The 18,374-nt window shown below is 41.0% G+C and overlaps 1 non-coding gene and 2 pseudogenes across 1 annotated transcript; all 3 read right to left on the minus strand.

Moving 5' to 3' along the window:
• Positions 1-4,911: 4,911 nt before the first annotated feature.
• LOC119562726 lies at positions 4,912-14,373 on the minus strand (annotated as a pseudogene).
• Positions 14,374-14,771: 398 nt separating this feature from the next.
• LOC119562728 lies at positions 14,772-14,951 on the minus strand (annotated as a pseudogene).
• A 661-nt stretch (positions 14,952-15,612) lies between these two features.
• On the minus strand, positions 15,613-17,608 carry LOC119562723. The gene has a single exon (XR_005221987.1). It is a non-coding gene; the product is annotated as a small subunit ribosomal RNA (ribosomal RNA).
• Between the last annotated feature and the right edge of the window lie 766 nt (positions 17,609-18,374).

An 18,374-nucleotide genomic window follows, 5' to 3' on the forward strand; every position in this document is an offset into this window, starting at 1 on the left:
GTTTATAATTGTTATATCATTGATATACAATTTATTTCTATATATATGGCATTTATATGCCATATCCATACAATGCATTCACATTTCAATGTATATTTACTTGTTATACATTATTATGCCTTATAGGTATTATACCTATAAGCCATATCCATACGATTCACTTATATAAATATATGTATATTTTTCTATACATAATTTTTTTTTACTTTTGTATGGATTTCTATGCATATCCATAGTTTATATGGATATGCTTGGCGTTCTATATAGTATTGACAAATTCATATGCATAACATAAGTTTTGACCAATACGAGGAGGGGCCCGCCAACGACCACCTCCCTATAGTAGTTTTTTACCCCACGCACTATTGCGTGCCTGTTTACAGTACTAGTGCCAGCTATCACTAGGTTTATATATCGTGTTTCAGTGATATATGGGTAAATTCTACCATTTATTCTTATGTATATGGCATTTCTATGCCATATTTATACAATCCATTCATATCTTAATGTATATTTATTATATTATACATTATTATGCCTTATAGGTATTATACCTATAAGCCATATCCATACGATTCATTCACTAGTGCCGCCCCTCACTAGGTTTATAATTGTTATATCATTGATATACAATTTATTTCTATATATATGGCATTTATATGCCATATCCATACAATGCATTCACATTTCAATGTATATTTACTTGTTATACATTATTATGCCTTATAGGTATTATACCTATAAGCCATATCCATACGATTCACTTATATAAATATATGTATATTTTTCTATACATAATTTTTTTTTACTTTTGTATGGATTTCTATGCATATCCATAGTTTATATGGATATGCTTGGCGTTCTATATAGTATTGACAAATTCATATGCATAACATAAGTTTTGACCAATACGAGGAGGGGCCCGCCAACGACCACCTCCCTATAGTAGTTTTTTACCCCACGCACTATTGCGTGCCTGTTTACAGTACTAGTGCCAGCTATCACTAGGTTTATATATCGTGTTTCAGTGATATATGGGTAAATTCTACCATTTATTCTTATGTATATGGCATTTCTATGCCATATTTATACAATCCATTCATATCTTAATGTATATTTATTATATTATACATTATTATGCCTTATAGGTATTATACCTATAAGCCATATCCATACGATTCATTCACTAGTGCCGCCCCTCACTAGGTTTATAATTGTTATATCATTGATATACAATTTATTTCTATATATATGGCATTTATATGCCATATCCATACAATGCATTCACATTTCAATGTATATTTACTTGTTATACATTATTATGCCTTATAGGTATTATACCTATAAGCCATATCCATACGATTCACTTATATAAATATATGTATATTTTTCTATACATAATTTTTTTTTACTTTTGTATGGTTTTCTATGCATATCCATAGTTTATATGGATATGCTTGGCGTTCTATATAGTATTGACAAATTCATATGCATAACATAAGTTTTGACCAATACGAGGAGGGGCCCGCCAACGACCACCTCCCTATAGTAGTTTTTTACCCCACGCACTATTGCGTGCCTGTTTACAGTACTAGTGCCAGCTATCACTAGGTTTATATATCGTGTTTCAGTGATATATGGGTAAATTCTACCATTTATTCTTATGTATATGGCATTTCTATGCCATATTTATACAATCCATTCATATCTTAATGTATATTTATTATATTATACATTATTATGCCTTATAGGTATTATACCTATAAGCCATATCCATACGATTCATTCACTAGTGCCGCCCCTCACTAGGTTTATAATTGTTATATCATTGATATACAATTTATTTCTATATATATGGCATTTATATGCCATATCCATACAATGCATTCACATTTCAATGTATATTTACTTGTTATACATTATTATGCCTTATAGGTATTATACCTATAAGCCATATCCATACGATTCACTTATATAAATATATGTATATTTTTCTATACATAATTTTTTTTTACTTTTGTATGGTTTTCTATGCATATCCATAGTTTATATGGATATGCTTGGCGTTCTATATAGTATTGACAAATTCATATGCATAACATAAGTTTTGACCAATACGAGGAGGGGCCCGCCAACGACCACCTCCCTATAGTAGTTTTTTACCCCACGCACTATTGCGTGCCTGTTTACAGTACTAGTGCCAGCTATCACTAGGTTTATATATCGTGTTTCAGTGATATATGGGTAAATTCTACCATTTATTCTTATGTATATGGCATTTCTATGCCATATTTATACAATCCATTCATATCTTAATGTATATTTATTATATTATACATTATTATGCCTTATAGGTATTATACCTATAAGCCATATCCATACGATTCATTCACTAGTGCCGCCCCTCACTAGGTTTATAATTGTTATATCATTGATATACAATTTATTTCTATATATATGGCATTTATATGCCATATCCATACAATGCATTCACATTTCAATGTATATTTACTTGTTATACATTATTATGCCTTATAGGTATTATACCTATAAGCCATATCCATACGATTCACTTATATAAATATATGTATATTTTTCTATACATAATTTTTTTTTACTTTTGTATGGATTTCTATGCATATCCATAGTTTATATGGATATGCTTGGCGTTCTATATAGTATTGACAAATTCATATGCATAACATAAGTTTTGACCAATACGAGGAGGGGCCCGCCAACGACCACCTCCCTATAGTAGTTTTTTACCCCACGCACTATTGCGTGCCTGTTTACAGTACTAGTGCCAGCTATCACTAGGTTTATATATCGTGTTTCAGTGATATATGGGTAAATTCTACCATTTATTCTTATGTATATGGCATTTCTATGCCATATTTATACAATCCATTCATATCTTAATGTATATTTATTATATTATACATTATTATGCCTTATAGGTATTATACCTATAAGCCATATCCATACGATTCATTCACTAGTGCCGCCCCTCACTAGGTTTATAATTGTTATATCATTGATATACAATTTATTTCTATATATATGGCATTTATATGCCATATCCATACAATGCATTCACATTTCAATGTATATTTACTTGTTATACATTATTATGCCTTATAGGTATTATACCTATAAGCCATATCCATACGATTCACTTATATAAATATATGTATATTTTTCTATACATAATTTTTTTTTACTTTTGTATGGATTTCTATGCATATCCATAGTTTATATGGATATGCTTGGCGTTCTATATAGTATTGACAAATTCATATGCATAACATAAGTTTTGACCAATACGAGGAGGGGCCCGCCAACGACCACCTCCCTATAGTAGTTTTTTACCCCACGCACTATTGCGTGCATGTTTACAGTACTAGTGCCAGCTATCATTAGGTTTATATATCGTGTTTCAGTGATATATGGGTAAATTCTACCATTTATTCTTATGTATGTATATGGCATTTCTATGCCATATTTATATAATTCATTCATATCTTAATTTATATTTATTATATTATACATTATTATGCCTTATAGGTATTATACCTATAAGCCATATCCATACGATTCATATACTAGTGCAGCCCCTCACTAGGTTTATATATCTCATTTTAATTATATATTGGTAAATTCTATTATTTATTCTTGTGTATATGGCACTTATATGCCGCCATATCTATAAAAATGCATTTATATTTCAATGTATATTTTCTATATTATACATTATTATGCCTTAAAAAGTTATTATACCTACCATAAGGCGATATCCATACGATTCATTTATATAAAAGATATATGTATAATTTTCTATACATAATTTTTTTTTATGAATATATGGGTTTCCTAAGCATATCCATATAATACATTTAGTTTTATATGGATTAGATTGGTCTTCTTTATTGTATTGCCAAACTCATATTGATAAAATAAGTTTTGAACAATAAGAGGATCAGCCGCCAACCAACCAACCACTGCTACCATTGGAGGAACATATACTTACTTTTTATATGTCCTCTTACTTGAATGGTCCTCTCTTTACTTGAAAATTTCATTACCATAGGAATCTATTTATACATGGAATATGATTTCCACTACTTTTTCGCGTCACTAATAATTAATATGACGATACAGACTTGCTACCATAACATAAGTCTTGAACAATAATAGGAGCAGCCGCCAACCAACCACCAACCAACCAACCACTGCTACCATTGATAGTAATTTTATATGTCCTCTTTAGTTGAATTTCAATACCATAGGAATATTTATACATGGAATATGTTTTGCCACTACTTTTTCGCGTCACTAATAATATGACGATACAGTCTTGCTACCATAACATAAGTTTTGAACAATAAGAGGAGCAGACACACCAACCAACCAACCGCGCTGCTACCATTATATATACTTATATTTATATAAGTCCTCTTTACTTGAATGGCCTCTTTACTTGAATTTCAATACCATAGGAATATTTATTTATACATGGAATATGTTTTGCCACTACTTTTTCGCGTCACTAATAATATGACGATATAGACTTGCTACCATAACATAAGTTTTGAACAATAAGAGGAGCAGACACCAACCAACCAACCGCTGCTACCATTGAATGAACCATATATACAAACTTTTATATATGTCCTCTTTACTTGAATTTTAATACCATAGGAATATTTATACATGGAATATGTTTGCCACTTTATCATCGCGTCACTAATAAGATGACGATACATTTTGTTTGTTCAATATTTACTTATATATTGATGTTTCCAATTTAGGTCTTTTATATTTCTTCTTCCCTACCTTACACACCACAAACAAAGTGGCGTGCGATGCTGCAAGCAAGCATAATGATTATGCCCGCTTGCAACATCTTTATTATCGAATCATCAAGCAAAGGATAAGCTTCAGTGGATCGCAGTATGGCAGCTGCTCAACCACTTACAACACCTTGCCTGTTACAAAAGTCGTTTACAATTGATTCTAGGCTTTGTCATTGTATTAAATAATGCTTTTATATGTAACTAGCGCGGCATCAGGTGATCAAAGATCCTCCCAATTTACTATGTTACAAATTACATTGGCATCACATCCATTGTCGTTTATAAAGTAAATTATAAACTTTAAATGGTTTAGAAGCCATACAATGCAAATTGCCCCTTATTTATCATTGCAGTCCAGCACGGATACGACCTTAGAGGCGTTCAGGCATAATCCAACGGACGTAGCGTCATACCACTGTTCGCTCGAACAAGTATTGTGCCATTGGTCCGTACCTGCGGTTCCTCTCGTACTACGCAGGAATGCTGTCGCAACAACGTTTTGTCATTAGTAGGGTAAAACTAACCTGTCTCACGACGGTCTAAACCCAGCTCACGTTCCCTTGCATGGGTGAACAATCCAACGCTTGGTGAATTTTGCTTCACAATGATAGGAAGAGCCGACATCGAAGGATCAAAAAGCGACGTCGCTATGAACGCTTGGCCGCCACAAGCCAGTTATCCCTATGGTAACTTTTCTGACACCTCTTGTTAAAAACTCTTTAAACCAAAAGGATCGATAGGCCGAGCTTTTGCTGTCCCTGTGTGTACTGAACACCGAGATCAAGTCAGCATTTGCCCTTTTGCTCTATGTGTGGTTTCTGTCCGCACTGAGCTGGCCTTGGGACACCTCCGTTATTATTTGAGAGATGTACCGCCCCAGTCAAACTCCCTACCTGGCAATGTCCTTGAATTGGATCATACCTGAGTAATTGGAGTTATACCAAATTTTCAAATCAAAAATACATAAATGCACCGTTTTATTAAAGAATTTGTTTGCGATTATATAACAAACTCGTGATACTTTGATCAAGAAGCTTGCATCAAAACCCAATACCATAAGATATAATAAATATATCCGTATAATGGCTAGGAAATGATACACGTTCCATTTAATCAAGTAAGTAAGGAAACAATAAGAGTAGTGGTATTTCATTGGCGATACCAAACCGAAGTCTAATATCTCCCACTTATTCTACACCTCTTATGTCTCCTTACACTGCCAGATTAGAGTCAAGCTCAAAAGGGTCTTCTTTCCCCGCTAATTATTCCAAGCCCGTTCCCTTGGCTGTGGTTTCGCTAGATAGTAGATAGGGACAGGTGTGTCTCGGATCCCTCCGAACTTATTTTACGTGGCGTGTTCCACAATGAAGGGATTACAACCACGGCATTCTAATATACCCACAAGTGAGTATATAATGCACGGGTCTAGGTTAAGCGCCAGACCAACGCCCCGGACTAGAAGCTATAGCTATGTACATAGCATCCACCCCAGTAGCAATTCGAGTACTTACTTGTCGGGCAAGCACTCCCCCTTGCGTAGGGGCGAGATCTATCTAAAATCTCTACTGTTCTGTGGGTCACAGCACCCGAGTTGTATAACGCAACATCCACGTCGAGCCCGAGGACTCTACCCGCGATATAGGTGTCAACCACAGCCACCACGATACTCCCACAAGGGGGCCAACCTCAATGAGCAGCCTTGGAGCTGCTCAACCCGTGGTACCGAAATTACAGGCTCGGTGAGCCTCACCCCTTCAGCTCCGACAAGCTCGGATGGGGCAACCATTGCCATATTAGTCGCCTCCTACGACAAGCTATGGCAGGCTGTGGCAGTATTCTTCGCCGCTACCACACGGCAAAAGAGGTGTGGGACTAACGTCCCGGCGCCTGTGGTTCCTCCCTCGTCGCATCCATCCTTCGCCTCGAGAAGGCAGCATCGGCAAAAACTCCTAGGAGACGCATCCGTTCTGGGGTCTCGACTACTCCCGCGACGATCCATCTTCCCTGGTCTCGAACGACTCCAAGGGCATCCAGGTCCCGCAAATCGTTGTACAGGCGGCATTCACACAGTATGTGGCGCCAGTCCTCTCTTGCCACGCCACATGAGCATGCGGTCGTGGTGCTGAGGGTCCTGCCTTGCAGAAATGCGTTCATCGACCCGTGTCCTGTCAGCAAGAATCCGGCTTTGAGGGTAAAGACAAAGTCTTTCCTCTTGTAGACGAACGCTGCCTCTGGGAAAAACTCGCGAGTCACGGAGCCGTGTTCCGCGCGATCCCATCTGAGTTGCCACTCATTTAGCAGACGTTCGTCTAGCAGCGCCATCTTAGCTTTCCAGTCCAACACGGACAGGTCCTGTCCGTGGAGCCAGTCGCTCTCATCCAGGGGGACATCCTTCCTCAGCTTGAACTTCACGGCGATCCTGTGAGCATCCAGATCCATTGGAGGAGCACCAGCAAGCACCTGCAGTGCCACCGTGGACACTGTGCGGCATACCGGTAGGCATCCTAAAAGGATGGACCTCTGGCACGAGGTGAGGAGTTTAAGGGACTTGCCCCTACTCGCCGCCTTGTACCAGACCGAGGCACCAAAGAGTGCACAGGGGACCATGAGTCCGCTGTAAATCGTCCTCTTAGCACGGGAGCTGAGCCCCCAATCGACTCGAAGCACCCGCGCTAGTCCTCCGGCAACTCCAGCCAGCCGATCTCTGAGAGCAGAGATATGCGGGAGAAAACTCAACCGCTCGCCGACTAAGATGCCAAGGTACCGGCATTTGGTGACGTAAGGCAGGCTTGCTCCAGCAAACCGTACCGTCGGTCTCCTCGTGCGTGAAAGCTGTCCTTTCAGCAACATTATTGCCGTCTTGCTGGTTGACACACTCACTCCAACCTCAGCTCCCCAGGCTCCCACGATGTCCATCAACTGCTCGCCCTTCCGCTCCAGATCGGCACGGGAATTCCCGTCGACGAAAAGCAGAAGATCATCTGCAAACGCGCTCAGAGCACAATGTGGCTCCAAGCGCTGAAGCAGCACATCCATCAGTAAATTCCAAATAAATGGACCACTGACGGACCCTTGCGGGCAGCCCCGTGTAACCGCAACTGTGGCTGCTTCATACCTGCTGATGATGCTTGCGCTACGGCCGGAAAAATAGCTTTTCCACAAGTCGATTTCTCGACAGCCTACGTCGACAAGCCGATCCAGCACCGCACTCCACTCCACGTTGTCGAAGGCTCCCTTGAAATCGACAAAGATTCCAAGGACCCTCCTCTCGCGACTGTTGGCGACGGTGTTTTTGGCGTGCATCCACGCATCCTCCACGCAGCGTCCAGGCCTGAATCCGAATTGCCATCTGCAGCCATCCGGTAGCACATCCTTCAGCCGATTCACCATGATTCCCTCAAGCGCCTTTCCGAACACTGGCAAAAGGCATATGCCGCGATAAGAGGCAGGATCGCTCCTGTCCTTATCTGGCCCCTTTACCAGCGGTATCACTCTCGGGTGCTTCCACTCGGCCGGAAAGTATCCTTCCGAGATGCACCGAGAGTACAGCTTCGTCAGGTGCTGAGGGATGGCACGCCATACCTCCTTGACAATACCGCCCGTGATGCCATCCATACCCGGCGATCGCCGGCTTCTCAGCCTCGCGACGCTGGTTGCCACCTCGAAGGCTTCGAGGATCGGTGGGGCACCAGGGGGTATGTCTTCTCGTGTCGTCGACTCCGCAACAGGGAAAAAGTTGCGGAGGAGCACACTTGCGCAGTCGTGCCAAGTTACGGAAAGCGCGCCGTTCGACCGGAGACATCCGAGATCGGCTGTCTTCTTCCGGCCTCGGCATATTCGGTATACGTGCCCCCATGGATCATCCTTGTGCCGTCCCACGAAGTCCCGCCAGTTTTGCTCCTTTGTCGTCAAGATAAGCTTCTTGTACTGGCCTGAGGCAAATCTCAGTCCAGCGGCAAGTTGCTCAGCATCGTCGGTGCCACTCCGGCGAGCTGCCTGCAGCCTACGCCTCAGTCTCCGGACCTCTTGGCGCTTGGTACTCAGCTCAGGATTCCACCATATTACGTTTCCCCTCGCTGCAGGTATCCTGCGCCCTATCACCCTGTCGCACACATCGTGTACGATGGAGCGAAGGGCAGACACATGGTCGTCCAACGGCGATTCCTCCAGTTCCTCGAGACTCTGTGCTGCACTCCTTAACTCTACACTGAATCTTCGCCAACTTGCATTGGAGAGCTTCCATTGCGGTACCGGAGCTAGGCTCTCAACGGTACTGCTCGGATCTGGAGTAACCTCAACAGTGATAATGTTGTGGTCACTCAGCTCCCAGAAGTCAACTCTCCAATCGTAGGTTGCCCATACTCGCGCCGCTTCGTTGGCGAAGGTCACGTCGATATCACTTCTAGAGCGGTGATTATCGAACGTGAACACCTGGCTGGCCGTATTCAGTACACTGGCACCGCTTGCGATTATCCACTCGTTCATGAGCTGTCCCCGTTCGCGGTTCAGGCGGTCTCCAGAGTTGTCTGGGGATTTGCTGAACCACATAGGGGAGACTGCGTTAGCATCAAGTCCGAGGATTGTCGGTGTTCTGCTAGCTAATAGCAGAACCGTATCCAGGTAGTCAGTGTAGGGCTCCAGAGCAGCTAGATGCTGGCAGTATACGGAGGCCAGAAAGATTGTGCCATATCTTCCTGTGACACTCACGCACACTCCGTAGTCCGTCGTCAAAGCCTCGATGGGCATGCAGATGGCAGATGGGTCGTCCACGATGATGGCAGCTTTCTTCCTCCTATCGGCGAATATCCTCATTCCTCCAGGCAGTCCAGTGAGTCGCTTGCCAGCGTCCACGTAGGGCTCCTGGACTAGTGCGAACAGGTGGCCAGCATCTCTCATCTGCTTGGCAAGCTCGATGACAGCGCAACGGCCTCGACCACAATTCGCTTGGATGAAGCTAAACATTATCAATGTCTAGCTTGCACCCTGGCTAGCAGCGCGCCGTATATCGGGCAGCCACCCGAAAGCATATAATGCCCCGAGGGCATACCCTTGTGACGGCAGTTGCGGCAGTCCACCGCATTTCTGCACTTCGCCGCGACGTGGTCGTTCTGTCCGCACTGGCGGCAGACCTGCTTCTCTCGGGCGTACCGACACTCATTGACCTTGTGGTCAAAGCCAAGGCATCGGTGGCACGCGTAGGTTCGCACCTGAGAGCGGCAGCGGTAGGAAAACCACTTAATGTATACTCTCCCGCCCTCGAGAACGGCCAGCGCCTGGTCGTCTACCTCCAGCGTCACATTGATTGTGGCACCGTCAGCAGCTGACCAGGGCTTGGTCGCCAGGACAACCGCCTTCTGGAACTCCTTGAGGCTCATCTCTTCGAAGTTCTTCTCCCTGAGCTCCATCATAAACTCGTCCGGTCCCACGGAGGTGTCCACATCCTGGACCGTAACACGCGGCTTCGCAGCGGTGTTCCTCGACACCTTCAGGCCCACCTCGGCGAACTTTGCGGAGGCGACGACCTTCGTCATCTCCGCCTGCGAAGGCGTGCGAATGATCGCGCCGCCCCGCTTCAGCTCACGCACCTCGTGTACTCGTACGCCCAGAGCGGGCGCTACCTCCTTGCGGATCTTCTCAGCGATTTGCCTGCCTGACAGGGCCGGGTCGTCGCACGCAACGACAGCCGACCATGTCTCCCGAATCTTCCGCGGTGCGGGTACGGGGGCAAGGGGGGCAACAGGGGCAGCAGGTGAGGCGACTAGGTGCGCGCCTCTAGCAGCGGTGGCTGCATATGAGGCGGCCGAGGCGACCGGTGTCTGCCTCTTCAAGCGATCCTCCAGCACTCCGATGCGGATCAGCAGGGCTCCGACGACCTCCTCGTAGCGGTTTGCCAACAACTGCGTCTTAATGCTCACGGTAGGGCTCGCTACGTGGGACATCCTCAGGATATCCGCACGGATGTCGCCCATCTCGGCAGCAACGGCTCCGTTTCCCCTCCATTCCCTGTCCGAGAAGGATTTCTCTATGCTGGCTGGCACGACGAAGGTCCCTCCATCAGCAGCGGCTGCGACTGTGGCAGCGTCGGCGGGGCAGCGGCGGGGGCAGCGGGGGGCGGCGGCGGCGGCAGCGGCTGCGGCAGCGGCAGCGGCTGCGACTGCGGCAGCGTCAGCGGCGGGGGCAGCGGCGGGGGCAGCGGCAAAGGCGTCGGCAGGGGCAGCGGCGGTTGCATCCAGCGCCAACACTTTGCACCTCGAGGCCTCCCTCAGCGGCGCTTTGTTGCGCTTGCCTCTGGCGCGCCCTCTGCCCGAGCTGCTTCCACGGCTGCTCGCACTTTCGCTCCCGGACTCGTCGACCACCATTTTTGGTGGCGCCATCTGCCGGTTATCGGCCTTACTAAGTAAGCTCTTTGATATTCGAGACTTACCCCTTCCTATCAGCTGGTTCTCAAAAGCTCGGTCAGCTGATCAGCTGATCCAAGTTCAGCGGAGACACAAACCGCACAGCTGTGGGCGACAAAATGTGCCTAAATTAGGCAAACGCCTCTCTCGAGAGAGCGCCTCTCTCGCGACACACGTGTCTTAATGGAAAATTTCCAAAAAGAAAAACGCGAATATCGCCCGATTTCCGCAGAATTTCAAACGGAAAACACACGCACTGTGTTCGCAAGCACGAAACACGAATTTTCGCACTATTTTCAACAATGTACCTGTTGTTTTACTGCCTAAATGCACTTTACTCGCGGAGCGTACGGAAAAACACGTCTGTTCTCGCGAGCAACCAAACACCGACTGTGTGTAGATAGGGACAGTAGGAATCTCGTTAATCCATTCATGCGCGTCACTAATTAGATGACGAGGCATTTGGCTACCTTAAGAGAGTCATAGTTACTCCCGCCGTTGACCCGCGCTTACTTGAATTTCTTCACTTTGACATTCAGAGCACTGGGCAGAAATCACATTGTGTCAACACCCGCTAGGGCCATCACAATGCTTTGTTTTAATTAGACAGTCGGATTCCCCAAGTCCGTGCCAGTTCTGAATTGATTGTTAATTGATAATCGTTATAATTAATAAGAACTAATTGGTTTAACCCAATTAGTATTCTTAAAAATTTTAGCAAGAAAGTTCCACAATTGGCTACGTAACTAAACTATCCGGGGAACAAGTGACCAACATAAATGCCAGACACTCTATTTACCCAGAACGAGCACATAAACCATGTTATTGTTTCCCAATCAAGCCCGACTATCTCAATCTTCAGAGCCAATCCTTATCCCGAAGTTACGGATCTAATTTGCCGACTTCCCTTACCTACATTATTCTATCGACTAGAGACTCTTCACCTTGGAGACCAGCTGCGGATATTGGTACGGCCTGTTGAGAAGTTTGCGTGTCCCCACCATAAATTTTCAAGGTCCGAGGAGAAAATATCGACACAACAGTATATGTCATGCTCTTCTAGCCCATCTACCATATCTCTCTGCGAAAGACTTCCATGGTAGTACGGCTATAAAACAGAAAAGAAAACTCTTCCGATATCTCTCGACGGCTTCTTTATGGTCGTTCCTGTTGCCAGGATGAGCACGAGGCCCATATTTAATAACAAACGGATACTCAACAGGTTACGGAATTGGAACCGTATTCCCTTTCGTTCAAAATTATTCAAGTATATTAATTAGCTTGATTTATATAATATAATTATATTTGTATGGCATTTGTGTTTTACTTGAAAATTTTCGGCTTTCGCCTTGAACTTAGGACCGACTAACTCGTGATCAACCACTGTTCACACGAAACCCTTCTCCACTTCAGTCCTCCAAGGTCTCATTCGATTATTTGCTACTACCACCAAGATCTGTACCAATGGCAGCTCCATGCAGGCTTACGCCAAACACTTCTACGCATACCATTGTACCTTCCTACTCACTAAAGTTTCAAAATTTATATCACAAGTAATATAAATCATCTACTTTAGCGGTAATGTATAGGTATACAACTTAAGCGCCATCCATTTTAAGGGCTAGTTGCTTCGGCAGGTGAGTTGTTACACACTCCTTAGCGGATTTCGACTTCCATGATCACCGTCCTGCTGTTTTAAGCAACCAACGCCTTTCATGGTATCTGCATGAGTTGTTAATTTGGGCACCGTAACATTACGTTTGGTTCATCCCACAGCGCCAGTTCTGCTTACCAAAAGTGGCCCACTGGGCACATTATATCATAACCTTGAACTTCATATCAAGAAAGTTAAGGTTCTTACCCATTTAAAGTTTGAGAATAGGTTAAGATCGTTTCGACCCTAAGGCCTCTAATCATTCGCTTTACCAGATAAGATTATTTTATATAACATTAAAATGCACCAGCTATCCTGAGGGAAACTTCGGAAGGAACCAGCTACTAGATGGTTCGATTGGTCTTTCGCCCCTATACTCAATTCTGACAATCGATTTGCACGTCAGAACTGTTTCGGTCTTCCATCAGGGTTTCCCCTGACTTCAACCTGATCAAGTATAGTTCACCATCTTTCGGGTCACAGCATATATGCTCAAGGTACGTTCCAGTTAGAGGCATAAATAATATAAATATCATTATACATAACTATATAGAACGCCCCGGGATTGTGTTAATTAGCTATAAATAGTTAAAAAACTAATCCCATTATTAGTCAAGTTAATTACGCTATTAGGTTTATATCCCAATAACTTGCACATATGTTAGACTCCTTGGTCCGTGTTTCAAGACGGGTCCCGAAGGTATCCTGAATCTTTCGCATTGTTAATCATACAAGTGCATATAATAAACACAAAAATCAATGATAATTATGCCATTATATAATTCCGAAAAATTAACGCACTGTATTCATATAAATCTATCAGCACTTTATCAAATTAATAACATTTATTCTGTGTTAAAATGCAAGCAAATTAATTTGAATAAACTATAAGTTATATTTTATGATAAATTTTGTATGCTAATAGATTACAATGTCCTTATATGGAAAAAATGCACACTATTATCATAATATTGTTTAAATATTACAATTTTAATGATGAATTTTCCATAACGGATATTCAGGTTCATCGGGCTTAACCTCTAAGCAGTTTCACGTACTGTTTAACTCTCTATTCAGAGTTCTTTTCAACTTTCCCTCACGGTACTTGTTTACTATCGGTCTCATGGTTTATTTAGTTTTAGATGGAGTTTACCACCCACTTAGTGCTGCACTATCAAGCAACACGACTCTTTGGAAACATCATCTAGTAATCATTAACGTTATAACGGGCCTGGCACCCTCTATGGGTAAATGGCCTCATTTAAGAAGGACTTAAATCGTTAATTTCTCATACTAGAATATTGACGCTCCATACACTGCATCTCACATTTGCCATATAGACAAAGTGACTTAGTGCTGAACTGATTTCTTTTCGCTCGCCGCTACTAAGAAAATCCTGGTTAGTTTCTTTTCCTCCCCTAATTAATATGCTTAAATTCAGGGGGTAGTCCCATATGAGTTGAGGTTGTGTATAACTTTTTTGCAATTAATTCTTTATATATAATGATAAAACATTTTATTAAATTCGTTATATATTTTATATATTTGTATGGCATTTGTTTGGTCTAACGAATCAACGAAGAATAATAATATTGTCAACGGCTTTCTATTTACTAATCTTTAATAAGAGACAATTCTAGATAAATTTTTTATGCTAGACATTTCTCAGTATTATTTGATTGAAAAAGAAAATATTTCTCTTCGTTTTCACATTCAAATTATTACTAATGTGAGATAATGTTTTTCATATATTTGTTAATATTATGAATAATATAATAATTAAATTATTATTATCCAATAATATACCATATGCTTATAAAATTTCATTATAAAATTTATATAAACAACTTAATTAGCATAGTCTTACAACCCTCAACCATATGTAGTCCAAGCAGCACTATAAAATTAATTAAAGTACATAACAGCATGGACTGCGATAATGCGTTCAAAATGTCGATGTTCATGTGTCCTGCAGTTCACACGATGACGCACAGTTTGCTGCGTTCTTCATCGACCCATGAGCCGAGTGATCCACCGCTTAGAGTTTTATATATTGGTTTGGGTAATTTTGTCATATATGTTTTTATTGAAAGAAATTAAAAATACACCATTTTACTGGCATATATCAATTCCTTCAATAAATTGATTTTTATACCTAAAACGAATGCTGCGAAATGTCTTAGTTTCATATAACCAATAATATATCAAGTATTTTTTAAATGGCATTTACGGTATTAATACTTTTTTTTAGCGATATATATTGAAATTTATATAAAACATTAACCTGTAATAATCAGGTACAACATTGTACATTTTAGGTTGTTGCATTATCCAATGTATGGCGCATAACTGAGATGAACAATACATATCGCAACGCGTGTATATTATGGTCCATATACACACAGTGTTTTATTAATTAATTGCATTTAATATACAATATAATAATAATATTAAATAAATTTAATAATTTCGATTTGCTTGTTCGAATTTGTTATTTGTTTGCTTTTGCTTATTTATTTATCTCTTATTTAATGCAATAATATATTTATTATTACAATTATTATTTCGATTTGCTTGTTCGAAATTTTATATTTGATCTATAAAAGATCATATTTTTGGCAATTTATATTTTATTTGTATTACTATAATATATTATATTATTATAATAAAAACAAATTTTTTTATTAACGGTAAGGATATTAAACAATAATGATCCTTCCGCAGGTTCACCTACGGAAACCTTGTTACGACTTTTACTTCCTCTAAATAATCAAGTTCGGTCAACTTTTGCGAAACAACCGTAACACACAAGGCGTCACAGTGATCACGTCCGGAGACCTCACTAAATAATTCATCGTAGTAGCGACGGGCGGTGTGTACAAAGGGCAGGGACGTAATCAATGCGAGTTAATGACTCACACTTACTGGGAATTCCAAGTTCATGTGAACAGTTTCAGTTCACAATCCCAAGCATGAAAGTGGTTCAGCGGTTTACCCGGACCTCTCGGTCTAGGAAATACACGTTGATACTTTCATTGTAGCGCGCGTGCAGCCCAGGACATCTAAGGGCATCACAGACCTGTTATTGCTCAATCTCATTATTGCTAGACGCAATTTGTCCATTTAAGAAGCTAGTGTCCTTATAATGGGACAAACCAACAGGTACGGCTCCACTTATATAAACACATTCAAACACAATAAACATTTTACTGCCACCATGAATGAAGGCTATATAAGCTTCAACACCATAATCCTGAAGATATCTATTTAATATATTTGAGTCTCGTTCGTTATCGGAATTAACCAGACAAATCACTCCACGAACTAAGAACGGCCATGCACCACCACCCATAGATTCGAGAAAAGAGCTATCAATCTGTCTTACACACTTATGTTCGGACCTGGTAAGTTTTCCCGTGTTGAGTCAAATTAAGCCGCAGGCTCCACTCCTGGTGGTGCCCTTCCGTCAATTCCTTTAAGTTTCAGCTTTGCAACCATACTTCCCCCGGAGCCCAAAAGCTTTGGTTTCCCGGGAAGCGACTGAGAGAGCCATAAAAGTAGCTACACCCAATTGCTAGCTGGCATCGTTTATGGTTAGAACTAGGGCGGTATCTGATCGCCTTCGAACCTCTAACTTTCGTTCTTGATTAATGAAAACATCTTTGGCAAATGCTTTCGCTTAAGTTAGTCTTACGACGGTCCAAGAATTTCACCTCTCGCGTCGTAATACTAATGCCCCCAAACTGCTTCTATTAATCATTACCTCTTGATCTGAAAACCAATGAAAGCAGAACAGAGGTCTTATTTCATTATCCCATGCACAGAATATTCAGGCATTTGAAGCCTGCTTTAAGCACTCTAATTTGTTCAAAGTAATTGTACCGGCCCACAATAACACTCGTTTAAGAGCACTAATGCAGGTTTTTAAAATAGGAGGAACATATGAAAAAATACAAGTATCTAAGCACATGTAAGAACTCCACCGGTAATACGCTTACATACATAAAGGTATAGTACTAACCACAATTGTAAGTTGTACTACCCGTATGAAGCACAAGTTCAACTACGAACGTTTTAAACCGCAACAACTTTAATATACGCTATTGGAGCTGGAATTACCGCGGCTGCTGGCACCAGACTTGCCCTCCAATTGGTCCTTGTTAAAGGATTTAAAGTGTACTCATTCCAATTACAGGGCCTCGGATATGAGTCCTGTATTGTTTTTTTCGTCACTACCTCCCCGAGCTGGGAGTGGGTAATTTACGCGCCTGCTGCCTTCCTTAGATGTGGTAGCCGTTTTCTCAGGCTCCCTCTCCGGAATCGAACCCTGATTCCCCGTTACCCGTTGCAACCATGGTAGTCCTAGATACTACCATCAAAAGTTGATAGGGCAGACATTTGAAAGATCTGTCGTCGGTACAAGACCATACGATCTGCATGTTATCTAGAGTTCAACCATATAACGATCTTGGCGATCGCTTGGTTTTAGCCTAATAAAAGCACATGTCCCATAAGGTTCATGTTTTAATTGCATGTATTAGCTCTAGAATTACCACAGTTATCCAAGTAACTGTTAACGATCTAAGGAACCATAACTGATATAATGAGCCTTTTGCGGTTTCACTTTTAATTCGTGTGTACTTAGACATGCATGGCTTAATCTTTGAGACAAGCATATAACTACTGGCAGGATCAACCAGAATAATGTTTTTATTCATATTTCATTCATATTTTTGAATAGAAATTAGCAATATAAATTTTATAGATTGTTTTCTATCGATACGGCCATTTTTATATAGCATTCGTATACGTTTGTTGTTTTCACAATATATACTTGTTCCGCCACTAATAATAACAAGTTTTTTAATTATTGATGTTAAAAACACAATATTTTTTTTCGTAATACGTATAATTTTCTTTATATTTGCATATTTCATTCTAAAATATCTTTTTTGTTCGACATACGTCATTATTGTATCCACACATGTACAATTTTTGTTTAACCAATATAAAATATTGAATTAAATCATTTGTATTTTGATGATAAATTTAAAATTTATCTGTATATATTCATATAAGACTCTTTGGTAATATATAATATAAAACCGAGCGCATATATGATATGTACGTTAGAAAAAAATAATATATATATATATTATTTTCTTTAATATAGGGACAACCTCTTTTAATTTATCCCCGCAGGGAATTATCACATAACTCAGTATGTGATATGGCAGACCAATATACATATATATCAAGATTATCAATACAAAATATATATCATTATTAGCCTGCCTCAATTGTAATTATTTATTTGGATTAACGATAAAGTTCGGAAACAATTTGTTATTCTATGTATAATAGAAACCTTGGCCTTTGTTTCAACATTATTATCTTTGGGCTTAAAATATTAACCGTGGAGCCAAGTCTCATATTCATAAATGAATAAAGAAACAAATTTGACGATTA

Source organism: Drosophila subpulchrella, unplaced genomic scaffold, assembly GCF_014743375.2.
Source record: "Drosophila subpulchrella strain 33 F10 #4 breed RU33 unplaced genomic scaffold, RU_Dsub_v1.1 Primary Assembly Seq89, whole genome shotgun sequence".
Taxonomy (NCBI): Eukaryota; Metazoa; Arthropoda; class Insecta; order Diptera; family Drosophilidae; genus Drosophila; species Drosophila subpulchrella.